This window comes from Rhinoraja longicauda, chromosome 32, assembly GCF_053455715.1.
Source record: "Rhinoraja longicauda isolate Sanriku21f chromosome 32, sRhiLon1.1, whole genome shotgun sequence".
In the NCBI taxonomy this organism is placed as follows: Eukaryota; Metazoa; Chordata; class Chondrichthyes; order Rajiformes; family Arhynchobatidae; genus Rhinoraja; species Rhinoraja longicauda.
Window position 1 is genome coordinate 14,450,802 of NC_135984.1, and position 19,775 is coordinate 14,470,576.

The following is a 19,775-nucleotide window of genomic DNA, read 5'->3' on the forward strand; positions in this document are numbered from 1 at the left end:
TGCAGATTTTTGCCTTGAATTTTGTAATGGAATTGACATGGAAGAAAGTATTGTAAACAGTGGAGCAGCAGAAGAAATGGATAACAGTGGCTTTTGGGACTTACAAAGTGTGATATTGTGACGAATGCACAATGGGAATGATATCTTATGCAGGTTCTTTATTAACAATACAGCCAGAGATCACATGTATCATTTCTGAAACTTTAATTAGTCCAGTGTACCTTTGCTTCACTGATAATAGTCCCTTGCTTTAGAAATGGCTTTGGCAAACCTTATTAATGGGGCTACTTTGGTTACTTCAGTTTTAATTAACTTTCTCTCATTACCGTTTGCACATCTTTTTAAGTTTTGCAACACTTATGTTTGTGATACGGTGGAAATGTAAGATACAGATGCGGTGGTGCTGGCCGAGAGAGAGTGATGAGGGATCGTTCATTGTGGTTGATAGAAATGGACGGAATATAAACAGAGGTAGATGAATGAGAAGAATTGGGAGAGCAGAATTCAGTGCAAGAAATGTTGATGTAAAATATTGCAGACACTGAAAATCTGAAATAAAAGAAGAATGGTGTAAATAAATCAGCAGGTTGGGCAGCATCGGTGGAAAGAGAGAACAGTTGATATTACAGGTTAATGTGATTTCATTGGAACCGGCCAATTCTGTTATAGGCTGTTCATCTGAAATTGCTGAATTCAATGTTGAGTCCTGAAGGAATTTCTGGTCCTCTAAAGAGCTATTGGCAAAATTGGACCATGCTGCAGCTGAGAGCAAGGCCAGGAGTACATTGCCAATGACAATGGGGACCAACTTTACCTCCAGCTATTTCTATCACAATCTTTGTCCCGACAAAAAGTAACCTGCTGTCTCTCTAATATCCGAGTAAATAAACTGCCGTGCCTGATTGTGTTAAGCAGATGTGACATGGCAGACAAGACTCATGCATTTCCAGTTGTCCCCAGATAACTGAGAGACGTACAGGTATGTAGGTTAATTGGCTGGGTAAATGTAAAAATTGTCCCTAGTGGGTGTAGGATAGTGTTAATGTATGGGGATCGCTGGGCGGCACGGACTTGGTGGGCCGAAAAAGGCCTGTTTCCGGCTGTATATATATGATATGATATGATATGTCTTTCAATTGCTCCGTTTATGTTGCTAACTTTTCTTGGGTATAAATCTTAACGTGTGAGAAGGTTTCCAAATGCCATTTTGATCGATAACAAAGGTGCTACATTTCCATCAGCATAACTCTGCACCTGCCATAAAGAATTGTCTCATTCAGTGAGTAATGGTTCTAAAATGCCAATGGTCTCCGCACTCCTAATTGATGTGCAAATATTGTCTCGCTAGTCCCAATATCAGATCGCCCCGTGTAATCTGCTTAGGATCAGCTAGAGCTGTGGCCTTGGGTCTAATGGCAAATTAATAAATGTCTTAGCTATCTGGTTTGTGGCAGCATCTAGATCTGGTCGCTGTGATAAGCAGTCGGCAGGATTATCAGATCCATGGTTATAATTAATTATTGTGCCATGAGCCTAAAGGCCTGGCATCAACTCAGATCTACATTCTTTTTTTAGTCTAAATATAGGGCATCTCCATTTAGATAGCAATTGCTTGTTCTGAGGAAGGTCACATTTATTTTCACACTGGCAGTTGCAGCTTCTTGTTCATTTTCACGGTGTGTTTTTTTATTATTATAGACGATGGCGGCACGGTGGCACAGCGTTCAAGTTGGTGCCTTGCAGTGCCAGAGACCCGGGTCCGATCCTGACTACGGTTCCTGTCTATACTGAGTTTGCACGTTCTCCCCGTGACCTGTGTGCGTTTTCTCCAGTTCTCCAGTTTCCTCCCACACTCCAAAGATGTACAGGTTTGGAAGTTAATTGGCTTCAGTAAAAATTGTCCCCAGTGTGTGTGTGTGTGTAGGACAGTGTTAGTGTACGGGGATTGCTGATCAGCGCAGACTCGGTGGGCCAAAGGGCCTGTTTCCACGCTGTATCTCTAAATTAAACTAAACTAAAAGTGGGAAATTAAAAGCAGGTGAGTATGCCGAACACACCAAATTTCTATGTTATTATTGGCCCTGTAGCCCCATGGATCATGCTAATCTTCCTTGTGCCACTCCACAGTGTTGTGTGGAATGTCCTTAAATATTCCAAGTGTTGTTTACCAACTGTTTGGAATAGAATTACTAATTCTGGTAATGTGAGAGCAAGGTTGTTTTCTTGAAGCCTGCTAAGTACCGTGCAAAGTGTAGCTCGTGTTCTGCTTGGTTGGTTGCATAAATCAGAATATAAATGCTTACACTCAAGACATCCAGATTTCTATGCCTTGTTGGGTTTTTTTAGATTTAGAGATACAGCGTGGAAACAGGCCCTTCGGCCCACCGAGTCCGCGCCGCCCAGCGATCCCCGCACACTAACACTATCCTACAAACACTAGGGACAATTTTTACATATTACCCAGTCAATTAACCTACATACCTGTACGTCTTTGGAGTGTGGGAGGAAACCGAAGATCTCGGAGAAAACCCACGCAGGTCACGGGAGAACGAACAAACTCCGTTCAGACGGCGCCCGTAGTCAGGATCGAACCCGCGTCTCCGGCGCTGCATTCGCTGTAAGGCAGCAACTCTACCGCTGCGCCACCGTGCCGCCCTTGGTTCACCCTGGTTGAAGTATCATTGCTGCAGATGTATTGAAAGTTATAACATATCATCAGAAAAGGTGTAGGATACATTGTGACCATTGTGCAGGACCATTGAGATCCAGCTGGTGATACCAATGCAAAGGTCAAACTTTATGAAAGTACATGATGCATTTATCTCTTTGCTAATCACAGCGTACCATGTTTGCCACACTTAATTACTTTGTTTCTTGACTTGAAGGTAGATAGCCTTGAAATGAATAAGCTGAAATGCTTTCAAGACCAAAGTTATATCACCATCTGCATTGGTAAACACAGATTATTTGTTGGTTATCATTAGTACTTGAAATTGATTTGTGTTCCAAAATATATGCCATTTGCTCATTATACTTGAGTACAGTTTTGGTTATAGACCTGCCAAAACAAACTCTGAAGAGTTTGAAGAAGGGTCTCGACCTGAAACGTCACCTATTTCTTTTCTCCAGAAATGCTGCCTGACCTCCTGAGTTACTGCAGCTTTTTGTGTCTATCTTTGAAGCAAACTCTACTTTATTTCACCTTCTGTGAAAGATAACACAAAGCCAGGTCTGGAACATTTAGGGTGGCAGGAACAGATGTTCAGATGCCCCAGTAACACTATACTACACATTAGGGACAATTTATAAATTTACTGACGCTTATTATCCTATAAACCTGTTCGTCTTTGGAATGTGGGAAAAAACCGGAGCACCCAGAGAAAATCCGTGCGGTCACAGGGAAAATGTACAAACTCCATACAGAGAGCACCTGTATTCAGGATCAAAACCGGGTCTCTCCTGTTGTAAGGCAGCAACTCTACCGCTACACCACTATGCCACTCTTCAAGGACCAACACAAGCCCCTATTAAATCAGATTTAAGCACATTTAATGAATACCAGTCAAATATACCTCATTGCAAGTGGCATCAAACAGGGACCATGTGTACTTATATCTGTTGTAATTGCACATCCCTTCTCAAACTAGACTTGCCATCTCCTGGAATGGTCCAAGATCAGTTTAACAAAGAAAAACTCCTGTGTGTTGATGTGACACAGTTGCAAGCTGTAAACAAACACAGAACCTACTTTCAACATCCTATGCCAGGTCCCAGACTCACCTGCCCAAAAAGATTAAGCTTTCTGCAGCAGACCACTTGAATATCCCACCGACTGTATTTCAGTTTTGTACAATGACAGAAGACAGATATGAGAGGAGATTAAGCCCCTGCCTGCAACCAGTCACTGTAGGCCATCCATTCAATGGTTGGGAAAAGGCATTGGCTGTTTAAACCAGCAATATAAACCACTGTCTGGTTTGCACACTTATGAATTTAGTCATAGAGACACCCACCATGGAAACAGGTCCTTTGGCCCAAATCCAAATCCAAATCCATACAGACCATCAGGCAACCACTTATACTAATTCTACACTGATCCTATTTCTTTATTTTTCCCACATTGTCATTGACACCCCTCAGATTCTAGCACTCATCTGTACACTAAAAGCAATTTACAATAGCCAAGTAACTACTACCTCCAACATCATTGGGATGTGGGCAGAAACAAGAGCACCTGGAGGAAACCCTTGTTGTCACGGGGAGAACGTGCAAACTCTCCACAGACAGAACCCAAGGTCAGCATTGGGTCGCTGGTGCTGTAAGGCAATGGGTGTTTAGTTAATTAGTTATCTTTGCCATGCTGCCACTATACACTTGACCTGTACATGGGCAAGGCAAACAATATCACAAAGGTGAGTCAACAAGGATCTAATCCGCAATTGGTAGTAGTGAATAGACTAACAAAGACTGTTTTATCAATCCGTATTCTGGGCATATTTGCAGCTGTCTACCCAGTATCTGATTTATAAACAAATGATTGTCTATAAAGGGAACATCTTCAGAGTTTCTTAATCCATGTTCCTCATCCGGTCCCAGAAGGATGGTCTTGACAGTTGCATCCAAGGAGTTGAATTTTGATGGTTTCTCTGACTAGCTCAAATGCATTGTTAAAGTGTGATCAAAGGACATGAGGGTTTTGAATCTGGTGCTTCAAAGCACAGCAGATACGTTATACCCCTGTTGCCAAGATCAAAGCCACAAGGATTAGATAATTCTGCTGGTGTTTTAAGATAAAGCATTGAAGTAAAAGCTTCTGTTCTCACTCCAATCAAATCCCCTGTGGGCCTGGTTGTGCTATTCTTAGACTCTGCTTCACTGACCTCTGCCTCAAATGCTGGAAAACCCAGGACACTTCACTGAGACACGAACGTAATCAATTTGCTCCCATCGAGGCTGGCAATATCTGAACATTGTACAGACTGCACAGTAGCATGGAAGCTGATCATTCTGTCAGAGAAAGACACAAATTGCTGCAGTAACTCAATGGATCAGGGGGCATCTCTGGAAGACATGGATAATGTTTTGGGTCAGAAAGCTAGAGAAAAGAAGGGATGGGACAAGGCCTGGCAAGTGATAGGTGGATACAGATGAGGGGCATTTTGGTTGACAAATGGGAGGACAAAGACCAGAGATGAAAACTCTGAGCGATTCAGAACTGTGCCATGCAGAAACAGAGTTAACGTTTTGTCTAATGCCAGCTGGCTGCATGTATCCATATCTTCATCATGTCTTTTTGGTTGTTTCTTCTCTGCTCACCGAGTAGAGGGTAAAAATGTTCCCAGAGAATAAATTAAGGATAAATATTTCGCCAATTTAGAAAAGCAGAGCCTTTAAATGTAACTGAATTGCAGGAGGAAGAAAATACTTTTGGTTGTCGACTAAAATGAAATTCTGACTAATCAACTGAGCCTGCCTTGAACATACAGATTTGGTTTTAGTTGAGAATCAGTTTAAATTCAATCTTGGTGGAATATATGCAGTCAAGCAAAACCAATAAAATTGAATCCATCTTGCCTTTACTGCCATTGTACTATCCTTCAAAAATGAGAATGAATGATTAGTTCTTGCGCTTGGATTAGCCGTTGGATGGAGAACACGGCTCTTTTTCTCTTCCTTCGACACTAATAATAATAATAATAATAATGCATTACATTTATATAGCGCTTTTCATATAATCCTGTTACTCAGACATTCACCTGCAAACTCACAATGAATTGACACATTTTCTTGAGAAACTAAAATATGTAGGTGAGATTAGATGAATGACCTAAAAATAAATAACTCATGGTTACACAGCCCGAGAACATCCCAACGTTGACACATGGAACCGCACATGCTGGAATCTTGCATGGAATACAAAGTGCTGGAGTAATTCACAGGTCAGACAGCAGCTCTAGAGGTCATGGATAGGTGATGTTTTGGGTCAGATCAAGCTCTGAGTCTGAAGAATGGTTCCGACCCGAAAGGTCGCCTATCCATGTCCTCCAAAGTTACTGCCTGACCCGTTGAGTTACTCCAACACTTTGAGTTCTATGCAACATGTTATTTACAGCAAATAAGTACATTTGAATGGTGATGTTTTGGAAATTAATGCAAGGCAAGAGATCACAAATAACTATTGGCCAATTGGAGAGATCACCATTGGACTGTCTGTTCAGGGGACACCCCATGTCCTTTTAAGCTTGGCTGAGAGACTGAAAGATTCTCCTCTATCGCCTGGATAGAGAGGATGTTTCTACTCGTGGGTGTGTCTAAGACCAGAGGTTATAGCCTCAGAATTAAAGGACTTTCCTTTAGGAAGGAGATGAGGAAGAATTTATTTAGTCAGAGGGTGGTGAATCTATGGAATTCTTTGCCACACAAGGCTGTGGAAGCCGTCAATGGATATTTTTAAGGCAGAGATAGGTAGATTCTTGATTAGCATGGGTGTCAGGGGTTATGGGGGGAAGGCAGGAGAATGGGGTAGAGGGGAAATATAGATCAGCCATGATTGAATGGCGAAGCAGACTTGATGGGCTTGATGGCCTAATTCTGCTGCTATCACTTATGAATTTATGATCAATATGGCACTCTCAGTCAGCCTGCCTGAACTATCTATTCAAGCCCCAGGAAGAATGTTCGCGTCTATAATCTTCATAACTTAGGGTTGTCATTCTTTCTGCTCAGTCAAAAATTAATACTTTAATACAAGGAATAAGAGAGTACTTTATCTACTTATTCCTACACTCCTCAGCCTGGAATTGACTATAATTTCATCCATAAAGTAATAAATCTGTTCCATTAGAGTATTCAAAATGACAGTGATAAACACTTGCCAGTGATTTGAAGTGATTTCTGTGCAGTCTAGCTGCAGGGATTGGTAAAGTGGGCAAGGGGAATGGGGCACCTCTTTAAACATTGCGGCAACACAGTCTTTTATCTCCTAATGTTTATGCATAAGACTAATATCTGAAGCTATTTCTACTTCTAAGTCAATATCTGAAGTTACTTCTACTTCTAAGTCAATATGTCTGGTTCCTCATGTTGATGCTGCCTAAAATGTAGACAAACCAAAAAATATCAGTCACTTAGCACTGATCAGCAGGTTGTAGGTTAATCAGGAAGGGGTCTTACCCCTGGCACCTGATAGATTGCTGTAAGCTACTCCTTGTGTAGGTGGCTGGCGAGAGAATGTATGGATAAGTTGGGCACAGAAGGGAAAATAGATGGGATTGGGATTGGATATTTGGATCCTTGGGATTGGGATTGGTTTGCCATCCAACATAGGGTTGAGGGATGGAATGACTTCCTTCCATGTCGTGAGAAAATATAAGTAAGTGCATGATAATCACAGTAAATAGTAATGTGCAGTGTAATGAGAGTGTGACTATTTCAGAGAGAAATAATCTATTAATTTGGCTGCATCGACTAAGATTCATCAAGAAAAATGTGAAGCTTAAGATTCTTCGAGGCTTGACCTCTCTAAAAGGCAGAAAGTCAACAAAATTTAATTAAGAAGTAAAATAGCAGGGAAATAGTAACCTAATGGGCAAGTTACAAACCGAGCAGAGTTCTGGACATTGATCCAATGACATGGGGTCATATCCCACTGCAGCAGCTGTGCAATTTCACTTCAAGTAATAAAGTAAAATCTGTGATTAAAAATACAGCCAATCTCAGCAGTGGTAACCATAAAATAACTGGACTGTTCCAAAGGCTCATGTGGTCGACTAATATCCTTCAGGAGAGGAATTCTGCCATCGTTACCGGAACACCTGTATGTCATTCCATCAATGACATTGATATCCATCAATGTTCCTCAATTCAGGCAGTCTTAGGGATGGACAAGTGATTCCACATCCCATGAATAGGTTTTAAAGATGTTGCTGTGTGTATTTTGGAAATGTCTTCTTTTTTTTTGGCTTAATTTTGTTGCAATAACTGTAACTTACTCAGTTTCTCTTTGCTTATCTTAAGACAAGTTTGCAATGTTATGCAACATTACTTTGATTTCACTGTGTATCATTTTATTGCTTGAAGACAAGCAAATCCAATTATATTAATTTGGATTTGTAGCTGCCAGTTAGGAAGTACTTGTGAATTTCACACCAGGATAATGACTGGTTTTCTTACAATCTTTATTTGGATCTGTAGCAGACTGCAATGTACCTGCAGTTGATGCAACACAAAATACATATTTGGGTTGAGCCAGATTCATAATTATATATTCCATGTATGTATTTCCTTATGACATACTGTAGTAGGAGTTTATTCGGCTTACCACATCTCTGTTAGCTTTCGGTCCATTTTCCCATTTATTTCCATATAATCTATGGCATTTACTTGCCCCTACATTTTTTTTTGTATGTTGCTGATCAAACATAATGACCAAAGGAAAACAAAGTTACCAGATAAAGCAAAGGATTGCCTGATCATGTTGCAAATGTTTAGTTCAGTTTAGTTTAGAGATGCAGCGCAGAAACAAGCCCTTCGGCCCACCGGGTCCGCGCCGACCAGCGATCCCTGCACATTAACAGTATCCTATACCCACTAGGGATAATTTTTACATTTACCAAGCCAATTAACTTACAAACCTGTATGTCTTTGGAGTGTGGGAGGAAACTGAAGTTATCGGAGAAAACCCACGCAGGTCACGGGGAGAACGTACAAACTCCGTACAGACGGCCCCCGTCGTCGGGATCGAACCCAGGTCTCCGGCACTGCATTCGCTGTAATGTATTTTAAATCCATATGTAAAAGTTTTTCTATTCATTGTTCTTCCAAGACAAAGCTGTTAAGTATGCACAAGTGGTTGTTGTTAAATAGTAAGGGTGCCCCGTATATCCACGAGGTACTGAAAAAGTGCTCTTCTCCCCCACTGAGTCCATGCTGACCAGCGATCAGTCCATACAGTAACACTATCCTACACACTCGGGATATTTTTTACAATTTACCGAAGGTGTACGTGTTTGGAGTGTGGGAGGAAACCGGAGCACCCAGAGAAAACCCACGCGGTCACGGGAAGAGTATACAAACACTACACACAGCACCCGTAGTCAGGATCAAACCCGGGTCTCTGGCTCTGTAAGGCAGCCAATCTCCTGCTGCACCACTGTGCCACCCCAAGAAATATAATAGAGAATATATTACAGGCACATAAATGGGTGAATTGGTTTGATGGGCTTGTTCTGCCTTCTGGCCTCTGTGTTGAAAAATATGAAATCATAATTTAGATCAGTCTTGTTTTTTCCCATAGCTTTTTGGAATTAGTGCGGTTGATAAATATGTTTTCCAATGAATGATCCCTAACTCTTGTCAATAAAGATCCTTTCTGCTAACAAATCTAAGCGTTGCCACCCATCTTCCCAAGCTAATTCTTTTACAAGAAGACTTGTGGCTCTGTGGAACACATACTTTGATGAAATGAAGGAATACTTTAACAGACTGATTCATATCCTGTCAAAACTTAAACCCACTCATTGTTAAATATCATATATTGAAAATTACACCTACGCAAGTCTTGCCAAAACCATTTTTTATCAACCACTGTACAATTTCAAAGGGATGTGCTGTCAGGTACTTTGTGTTACTAAACTGAACATTGCTATTCCAATCTTCAATAACACCATCATTATGGATAATATTTGCTTTTGCTTTATATCACCTGTTGGAGTAGATCATCCAGCCTTTGTCGAACCTTTGTCGAACCTACCTGACTCAGGTTCGATCCTGACTACGGGTGCTGCACTGTAAGGAGTTTGTACGTTCTCCCCGTGACCTGCGTGGGTTTTCTCTGAGATCTTCGGTTTCCTCCCACACTCCAAAGACGTACAGGTATGTAGGTTAATTGGCTGGGTAAATTGTCCCTAGTGGGTGTAGGATAGTGTTAATGTACGGGGATCACTGGGCGGCACGGACTTGGAGGGCCGAAAAGGCCTGTTTCCGGCTGTATATATATGATGATGATGATGATATGTGTCTTGTTGTTTGGTTTCAGTTTAGCAAAGGGCAGCTAATCAACTCTGCCAGGTTGTGAAAATAAGAAAAAAGGGAGAGAGGCTGAGATATCGGCCATTTCTGCACTGTTCATTAGTTCTTAATCCCTAGTTTCCATTCTTGGGAAACTACTTCACGTGTTAATCTTGAAAAATTAAGTTGGTTTCACTTCTCAACTGTATGAAGTGATTTGTAATCAGCCATACATTTTAAGATTGTTTCGATTAGGGACAGATCTGAATGTTGGGGGGAAGGTACTTAATTGGGGCAATGCAGATTATAATGTCATTAGGCAGGAGTTAAAGAGGGTAGATTGGGAGCAGTTTTCATTGGGTAAATCCACTGATAACATGTGGGAGTTGTTTGAAGACCAGTTGATCAAAGTGCAGGATCAGCATGTTCCAGTAAGGAGGAGGGGTAGCATAGAAATAGGTACAGTAGGCCTCGAGCCAGCACCGCCATTCAATATGATCATGGCCGATCATCCAAAATCAGTACCCCATGATAAGGACGGCAAGGTAAGGGATGGGTAAGCAAGGAGGTTATAAATTAGTTATCTGAAGAAGGGTCTCAACCCGAAACGTCACCCATTCTTTCTCTTCAGAGATGCTGCTTGTCCCGCTGAGTTACTCCAGCATTGTGTGTCTACCTAAGGAGGGTATAAACCTGGTCAGGAAGAAAAAGGAAACATCTGTCAGGTTTGAGAAGGTGTCATCAGATGGGGCATATGAGGAATATACAGCGAGTAGGAAAAAACTCAAGCGAGCGATTAGAAGGTCCAAAAAGGGCCATTAAATGTCATTGACGAGTTGGATTAAGGAAAGTCCCGAGGCTTTCTGTACGTATGTTTAAAAAGTCAGAGGGTGACTAGGGAGAAGGTATGACCGCCCAAAGATAAGGGAATCTATGCCTGGAGTCAGAGAATGTAGGTGTGGTACTAAACGAGTACTTTGCATTTGTATTCACCGAGGAGGATTAGGAGGACAGTGAGAACAGCTCGGGCAGTTTGAGATCGAGGAGGTGGTGCTGAGGCTCTTGAAGAACATTAAAGTGGATAAGTCCCCAGGGCCTGATGGGATCTATCCCAGATTATTGAAAGAGGCAAGAGAGGAGATTGCAGGGGCCTTAACCAGCATCTTTGTTTCTTCTCAGCCAAAGTCTCGGAGGATTGGAGAGTGGCCAATGTTGTTTATTTGTTTAAGAAAGGAAGAGAGAATCTAGGGAACTCTATTGCAGTGAGCCTCATGTCAATGGTAGGGGAACTATTGGAGAGAATTCTTCGAGATAGGATTTACTAGCATTTGGGAGAGAATGGGCTAATTAGGGTTATCCAGTATGGTTTTGTATATGGTAGGCGTAAAACTTGATTGCTTTTTGACCGAGACAGTTTCCAATAGATAAACTGTTCCTGTCACTTCAGACGTCCTCGCCTAAACCCCAATTATATTGATGCTGGCACAAGCACCTCCACAATATCTGCAAACACTTAGTGTAAGAAAATAACTGCAGATGCTGGTACAAATCGAAGGTATTTATTCACAAAATGCTGGAGTATTCAGACTGAAGAAGGGTCTCGACCCGAAACGTCGCCCATTCCTTCTCTCCTGAGATGCTGCCTGACCTGCTGAGTTACTCCAGCATTGTGTGCAAACACTTAGTGTTTTCCTTTCTGTGTACTCCAGCCTGACAATGAAAGAAAAAGATTTTTCAGGAAAGAAGAGTTTTTTTAAAAGTGTAAGCCACCTGCCTTCAGCTCCTTACACGCCAGGATAATTTCTGCTGTCTGTGCTTCAGTGTGTGAAATATAACTTCATTTTAGCTGCAACAGTTTGATGGGTGTCACCAAATTAGTTTAACAGTTTAATATTGAACACTTTGACGTTGATTAAACCTGAATGTTTAATGGCACCTGATGAATGAAGATCCTGGATCAATAATTGGATCTTCCATAAAATGGATTTAATCAAATCTACCATGAGGAAGAATAGGAATTCCATCACAGCCTCTTGATTAAATTGTGTCTATTTACCTACATCATCAGCATTAGTTGATAATTATCATGTTGCATACGTGGCACAAATTTGACACATTGTTTACTGCACAATGGTGGCTCTGCATCAGAAGTGTTTACTTGACAATCATACTACATCATTGCAGCTGGAAGATTGACTAACTGAGTTTGTTGTGAATTCTGAACTGCTGGCTGCTTGGGGTTTGATGAATGTGAATGTGTAGCAAAAGAATGAGTGTAGTAAGGGAATCTGAAATGTGCTATTTTGAAATACAGGTGCAATATATCAAATGCTATCTTCATTCTACATACACCGATCAGCCAAAACATTATGACCACTGACAGGCGAAGTGAGTAACATCGATTATCTTGTTATAATGGCACCTGTCAAGAGGTTGGATATATTAAGCAGCAAGTGAACAGTCAGTTCTTGAAGTTGATGTGTTGGATCCAGGAGAAATGGGCAGGAGTAAGGACCTGAGCGACTTTAACAAGGGCCAATTTGTTATGGCCAGACGACTGGGTCAGAGCATCTCTGAAACGGCAAGGCTTGTGGGGTGCTCCCGGTCAGCAGTGGTGAGTACCCACCGACAGTGGTCTGAGGAGGGACAAACCACAAACTGGCAACAGGGTGTTGGGCGCCCAAGGCTCATCGATGAGCGAGGGCAACAAAGGCTAACCCATCTGGTCCGAACCGACAGAAGATCTACTGTGGCACAAGTCACAGAAAATTTTAATGGTGGTCACGGGAGGAATGTGTCACAACACACAGTGCATCGCACCCTGCTGTGTATGGGGCTGCACACGGAGGACCAACAGTATATTAGGCAGGTGGTCATAATGTTTTGGCTCATCAGGTCATAATGTTTTGGCTGATCGGTGTATATTTTGTATTTGTGAGGCTGGTTGGCAGGCATTAAAACTCTATGAATATTTGTTTTACTAAGCTTTATGCCAATGTAATTACTAAATTTTTTTTGTTATTTTGTTTATCACCATTTGCAGTCACTCACCAGAAGTGGACAAGACATATTGGTTAAACATGGTTTGCTTAGAATTTCATTCCTGGTCAGTAAAGCTTAATGCACTCCATGGTCACATTAATGGAGTCACAGCGTCATAGAGCCATACAGCATGGAAACAGGCCCTTCTTCCCACACTGTCCATGCTAACCAAGTTGGCATTCTCGGCTAGTTGCATTTTCCACCATTTTGTCCATATCTCTGCGTACAGGGATCCCTTTTCCTTGCCCTTAACCCAGTTACATTTAGGCACACAATTGCCTGTGTGGTATTGGCATTTTTTCATTGGTGCAGTGCAGTGCTTTATGATTAAAATTTACAAATAGAGAGAAGTGTTCTTGCTTTCTTTTGCAACACCTCGATACCTGTTTAAGTGCCGAATGAAAGTTGCATAATCAGTGCTGGTCTGATAGTGTGAATGCAAGTGCCAATACCACCTCGCGTACAAACCCAAAGGGCTGCCGTCCAAGTAGAAATGTGTCCCAGCTTTCTGTGAATGCCATGCCCTTAACCCAGTTACATTTAGGCACACAATTGCCCAACATGGCCCTGCCACGCTGAAATGCAGACTTTGTTCCAAAAACTGTGGTGCTGTTGACACAAACAGTTAGTCGAGTGAAGTTGAAGCTAGCCAGCCAGACTATCCTGTAACCTGGCAACTCCAGTCTGATGCTTGTGGAATCCACTTGCCAGATTGCACATCATGTTTCAGGCCCTTTGCAGAGGTTGATTTGTGCCACTGAGTAAAGGCCGTGCCAAGCACCCTGTTCCCTTTTGTCTGATGCCCAAAGACAAATAAGCTCATTCCTGGAAGCAGAATGAATGAGGCTTTTGTGTTTGATGTTTCACAGAAATGATTGTCCATCATCTAATTGGCAGGCTCCCTTTTATGGTGTGTTGTAAAATTCCTCTTCCTGATCTGCGGATTAATACAGAAGATATTAATCCTGTCTGATTGGTAGAAGCCGGTTCTTCTGGTCTCTGAAAACAACTAAAGTCAGCCTGGCAATGCGGCCACCACTGTTTCTTGTGGAAGAATGATTTATGGCCTTCCCCTCTTGGTCCTTTCACTTATGGGTTACCGATGACTTGTGTTGTCTTGAGCGATTTGGATTTTTCCTTTTCATTTCATTTTTCATTTTTCATTTTCAGATAGAAAGTCCAATCAGCAATGAAATACAACTAATTTTACAACTAACTTCTGTTTTTTAAGAACTTAGGTTTTAAAAGAGAAAAGAACATTGCTGCTTTCCTGAGACGCCATAAAGTGTAGATGGAAGACAGTGTTGGAGTAGCTCCGTGGGTCAGGCAGCATCCCAGGAGAACATGGACAGGTGATGTTTTGGGTCGGGGACCGTTCTTCAGACTGACCATGTTGTCGCCTCACCTCGGATGCTGCCTGACCTGCTGTGTTGCTCCAGCACTCTGTGTCTTCTTTTGTAAACCAGGTTCTGCAATTCCTTTTTTATAAAGTGTTAGTTTTCTTTACTATTATTGTCCTGTGTACCAAGGTACTTTGAACAAGTTTGTGTACCAAGGTACATTGAACTAGTTTGTTGGTGTGCTGTCCAGTCAAATCATACCATACATGAGTACAATCAATAGACAATAGGTGCAGGAGTAGGCCATTCGGCCCTTCGAGCCAGCACTGCCATTCAATGTGATCATGGCTGATCATTCTCAATCAGTACCCCGTTCCTGCCTTCTCCCCATACCCCCTGACTCCGCTATCCTTAATCAACTCGTACATGCGTTCAACAGGCAGTGCAAGGAGAAAAGTAACAGTGCAAGATTTGGAGCTGCAAGGTCAAGGTCAAGATCATCAGACCTCGCCGACGATTACAGAGAATATTTTTAGTGTTTGTAGAAACCCTGATGGATTTTCAATTGGAATAGAAATTTAAAAGAATAGAACGATTGTAGTGCATAATTGTAGATCCTCTTCTGGGACCATTACATAGAATCACCACTCCCTGGCACTAACTTTCTTTAGCTAATGGAGGGAGGCTGGTTTGTGAGACGGACTGGGCTGCATCCACACTCTCTGCAGTTTCTTGCGGTCTTGGGCAGATCAGTTGCCATACCAAGTTACCAAGCATCCCAATATGATGTTTTCTGTGGTGAGTTTGTAGAAAATGGTAAGAATCATTGGGCAAATGCTCAATTTCCTCAGTCTTCTGAGGACATTGTGGCATTCTGTGGAAAAACACAGATGTGGATGAAGAAGGACAAATTGTTGGTGATATTTATACCTAGAATAATGAAGCTCTCAATCATCTATGCTTATCTCTGCGAGCCTTTCACCGTCCGGCGCAGGCTGGAACGTGGCAACTTCAACAGCCTGACCGCGGGAGAAGACAGCAGGGGAAGAGAAAAGACATTCTGGCCTTCCATCACAGTGAGGAGGTGACTGGAGGAGACTCACTGTGATGGATGTTTCTTTTTTTTTGTTTTGTGTTGGTTGTGATTGTGTGTGAAATTGGGTTTTTTTTATTGCTCTTATTGCTGGACTGTGGGTGACCTTTCATTTCACTGCACATTTTGTATGTGTACGTGACAAATAAACTTGACTTGACTTCAGCACTTGTTGAAGGAAACTGGGGTGGGCAGTCCACGCTGCTGACTGAAGTCAATGATCTGCTCCGTTGTTTTGCTGAAATTGTGGGAAAGGTTGGTGGTGTTGACACCACACCATTAAGCTCTCTATCTCCTTTCTGTACTCCATCTCGTCATTGAGCAAGATTCGCCCCACAAAGGTGGTATCTGCTAACTTATAAATGGAGTTAAGGCAGTATTTTACTGAACAGTCGTGAGTATAAAGAGAATATAGTAAGGGGCTGGGAGCACCGGTGTAGAGAATGATCATGGAGGGTATTTTGTTGCCTGTCCTTATTAGACAATAGACAATAGGTGCAGGAGTAGGCCATTCAGCCCTTCGAGCCAGCACTGCCATTCAATGTGATCATGGCTGATCACTCTCAATCAGTACCTCGTTCCTGCCTTCTCCCCATACCCCCTCACTCCGCTATCCTTAAGAGCTCTATCCAGCTCTCTCTTGAAAGCATCCAACGAACTGGCCTCCACTGCCTTCTGAGGCAGAGAATTCCACACCTTCACCACTCTCTGACTGAAAAAGTGCTTCCTCATCTCCGTTCTAAGTGGCCTACCCCTTATTCTTAAACTGTGGCCCCTTGTTCTAGACTCCCCCAACATTGGGAACATGTTTCCTGCCTCTAATGTGTCCAATCCCCTAATTATCTTATATGTTTCAATAAGATCCCCCCTCATCCTTCTAAATTCCAGTGTATACAAGCCTAATTGCTCCAGCCTTTCAACATACGACAGTCCCGCCATCCCGCCATACACAATTATTAATTGCAGTCTCTGGATAGGAAGTCAACGATCCATTTGCAGAGTGCTGAGTCCTTTGTCCAGAGTTTTGGATATTTGTTCAGTTGGATTTATGGTGTTGAAGGTGGAGCAAGCTAGAGTCAATAAATGGGGAGAATAAATTGAAATTTGAAGTGGCAGTGGATAAATATTTGATTAACCGAGGAATAGAGAGGCATGGAGAAATAGCACAGAAGATAAGTTGAGACCAGCACAGATCATCTATGATTATATTAAATAGTGGTACAGGCTTGAAGGGCTCGATGTTTGACTCTTGCTCCTATTTGCTTGAGTTCTTGTTCTCGTGTTGTTAAAATTAATGTTTAAAAATTACAAGTGAGTAAAATATAGAAAAGATGAATGGAACAAACTGCATCCACCAGTCATAGCTGCTGTAAGGACCAGGAGATAGATTAGAAGTGTATCTGGCCTCTTAACCTAACACAACCAAACATCAACCCTGGAGTCTTGTGATAGAGAGGGGTTGGGGCAGGAAAAAAACCCACAATTTTTTTATTAACTTCTCCAGCTTTTTAAAGAACATTGATAAAAGATTAGAACACACATACGATCAAAGTAGAATTGAAATATCATAAACCCCTTTAAAGGGAGAAAAATAATTTAATTTTTTTAAATATATAAAATAGTTATGAGAATAGTTACAATCCACATAAATTAGTTTTATGGACCCATTGAGATTGCTGAGTAGTAATCACTGTTAAGTATGCCATTTAAAAACTCACTTACATCTCATGCAAAAAACATAAGATTTTCACAGTATTTTAGAATGAGACTGGTTTATAAATACCTTATGATCATGTTGATATTATTGATTTCCCTTGGTGACGGTGGTAGAATAGGACCGCCTATAGAGGTATGCAACTTTAGGATTTGTGCATTTAACGGTTCATCTGTGGAAGTGCTATGTTCCTCAGTACTTTCATGATAGAAACATAGAAAATAGGTCCAGGAGGAGGCCATTTGGCCCTTCGAGCCAGCACCACCATTCATTGTGATCATGGCTGATCGTCCCCAATCAATACCCTGTGCCTGCCTTCTCCCCATATCCCTTGATTCCACTAGCCCCTAGAGCTATATCTAACTCTCTCTTAAATCCATCCAGTGATTTGGCTTCCACTGCCCTCTGTGGCAGAGAATTCCACAAATTCACAACTCTCTGGGTGAAAAAGTTTTTCTCACCTCAGTTTTAAATGGCCTCCCCTTTATTCTAGGACTGTGGCCCCTGGTTCTGGACTCGCCCAACATTGGGAACATTTTTCCTGCATCTAGCTTGTCCAGTCCTTTTATAATTTTATATGTTTCTATAAGATCCCCTCTCATCCTTCTAAACTCCAGTGAATACAAGCCTAGTCTTTTCAATCTTTCCTCATATGTCAGTCCCGCCATCCCAGGGATCAATCTCGTGAACCTACACTGCACTGCCTCAATTACAAGGATGTCCTTCCTCAAATTAGGAGACCAAAACTGTATGCAATACTCCAGATGTGGTCTTACCAGGGCCCTATGCAACTGCAGAGAACCTCTTTACTCCTATACTGAAATCTTCTTGTTATGAAGGCCAACATTCCATTAGCTCTCTTCACTGCCTGCTGTACCTGCACGCCAACTTTCAGTGACTGGTGTACAAGGACACCCAGGTCTCGCTGGACCTCCCCCTTACCTAACCTAACTCCATTGAGATAATAATCTGCCTCCTTGTTTCTGCTGGCAAAGTGGATAACCTCACATTTATTTATATTATACTGCATCTGCCACGCATCTGCCCACTCACTCAACCTGTCCAGGTCACCCTGCAATCTCCTAACATCCTCTTCACAGTTTACACTGCCACCCAGCTTTGTGTCATCCGCAAACTTGCTAGTGTTGCTTCTAATTCCCTCTTCCAAATCATTAATATATATGGTAAACAGTTGTGGCCCCAACACCGTGCCTTGCGGCACTCCACTTGCCACTGCCTGCCATTCTGAAAAGGACTCGTTTACTCCTACTCTTTGCTTCGTGTCTGTCAACCAGTTTTCTATCCATGTCAACACCCTACCCCCAATATCATGTGCTCTAATTTTAGTCACCAATGTCCCGTGCGGGACCTTATCAAAGGTTTTCTGAAAGTCTAGATACACTACATCCACTGGCTCCCCTTCATCCATTTTACTTGTCACGTCCTCAAAAAATTCCAGAAGATTAGTCAAGCATGATTTCCCTTTCATAAATCCATGCTGACTTGGACTTAACCTTTTACTGCTATCCAAATGCACCATTATTACCTCTTTAATAATTGACTCCAACATCTTTCCCACCACTGAAGTCAGGCTAACTGGTCTGTAATTCCCCGTTTTCTCTCTCGCTCCTTTCTCGAAAAGTGGGATAATATTAGCTATCCTCCAATCCACAGGAACTAATCCCGAATCTATTGAACATTGGAAAGTGATCACCAATGAGTCCACTATTTCTAGAGCCACCTCCCTGAGGACCCTGGGATGCAGACCATCAGGCCCAGGGGATTTATCATCCTTCAGTCCCATTAGTCTACCCAATACTATTTCTCGCCTAATGAAAATTTCTTTCAGTTCCTCTACCCCCCTAGATCCTCTGTCCTCCAGTAGACCTGGGAGATTGTTTGTGTCTTCCTTAGTGAAGACAGATCCGAAGTACCTGTTCAACCCTCTGCCATTTCCTTGTTACCTATAATAATTTCACCCATGTCTGCCTTCAAGGGACCCACATTTGACTTTGCTACTCTTTTTCTCTTAACATATCTAAAGAAGCTTTTACTGTCCTTCTTTATATTCTTGGCCAGCTTCCCCTCGTACTTCTACTTTTCTGCCCGTATTGCCTGTTTTGTTACCTTCTGTTGTCCTATGAATGTTTCCCAATCCTCTGGCTTCCGGCTACTCTTTGCTGTGTTATACATCTTTTCTTTTAGATTTATTGCATCCCTAACTTCCCTTGTCAGCCACGGTTGCCTCCTACTCCCCTTAGAATCTTTCTTCCTTTTTGGAATGAAATGATCCTGCGTCTTCCGGACTATGCCCAGAAATTCCTGCCATTGCTTTTCCACCGTCAATCCTGCTAGGATCCCTTTCCAGTCTACCTTGGCCAGCTCTTCTCTCATGCCTTCATAGTCCCCTTTGTTCAACTGTAACACTGACACTTCCGATTTAACCTTCTCCTTCTCAAATTGCAGATTAAAACCAATCATATTATGATCACTACCTCCAAGCGGTTCCCTTACCTCGTGTTCTCTTATCAAATCTGGTTCATTGGACAACACTAAATCCAGAATTGCCTTTTCTCTG

General features: G+C 42.1%; 1 protein-coding gene across 2 annotated transcripts in view; it reads left to right on the top strand.

Annotated features, from left to right (window-relative positions):
- Positions 1 to 19,775, top strand: part of igsf9bb (immunoglobulin superfamily, member 9Bb) — a 530,429-nt gene that overhangs the window by 94,625 nt on the left and 416,029 nt on the right. The gene's annotated exons all lie outside the window — the stretch shown is intronic.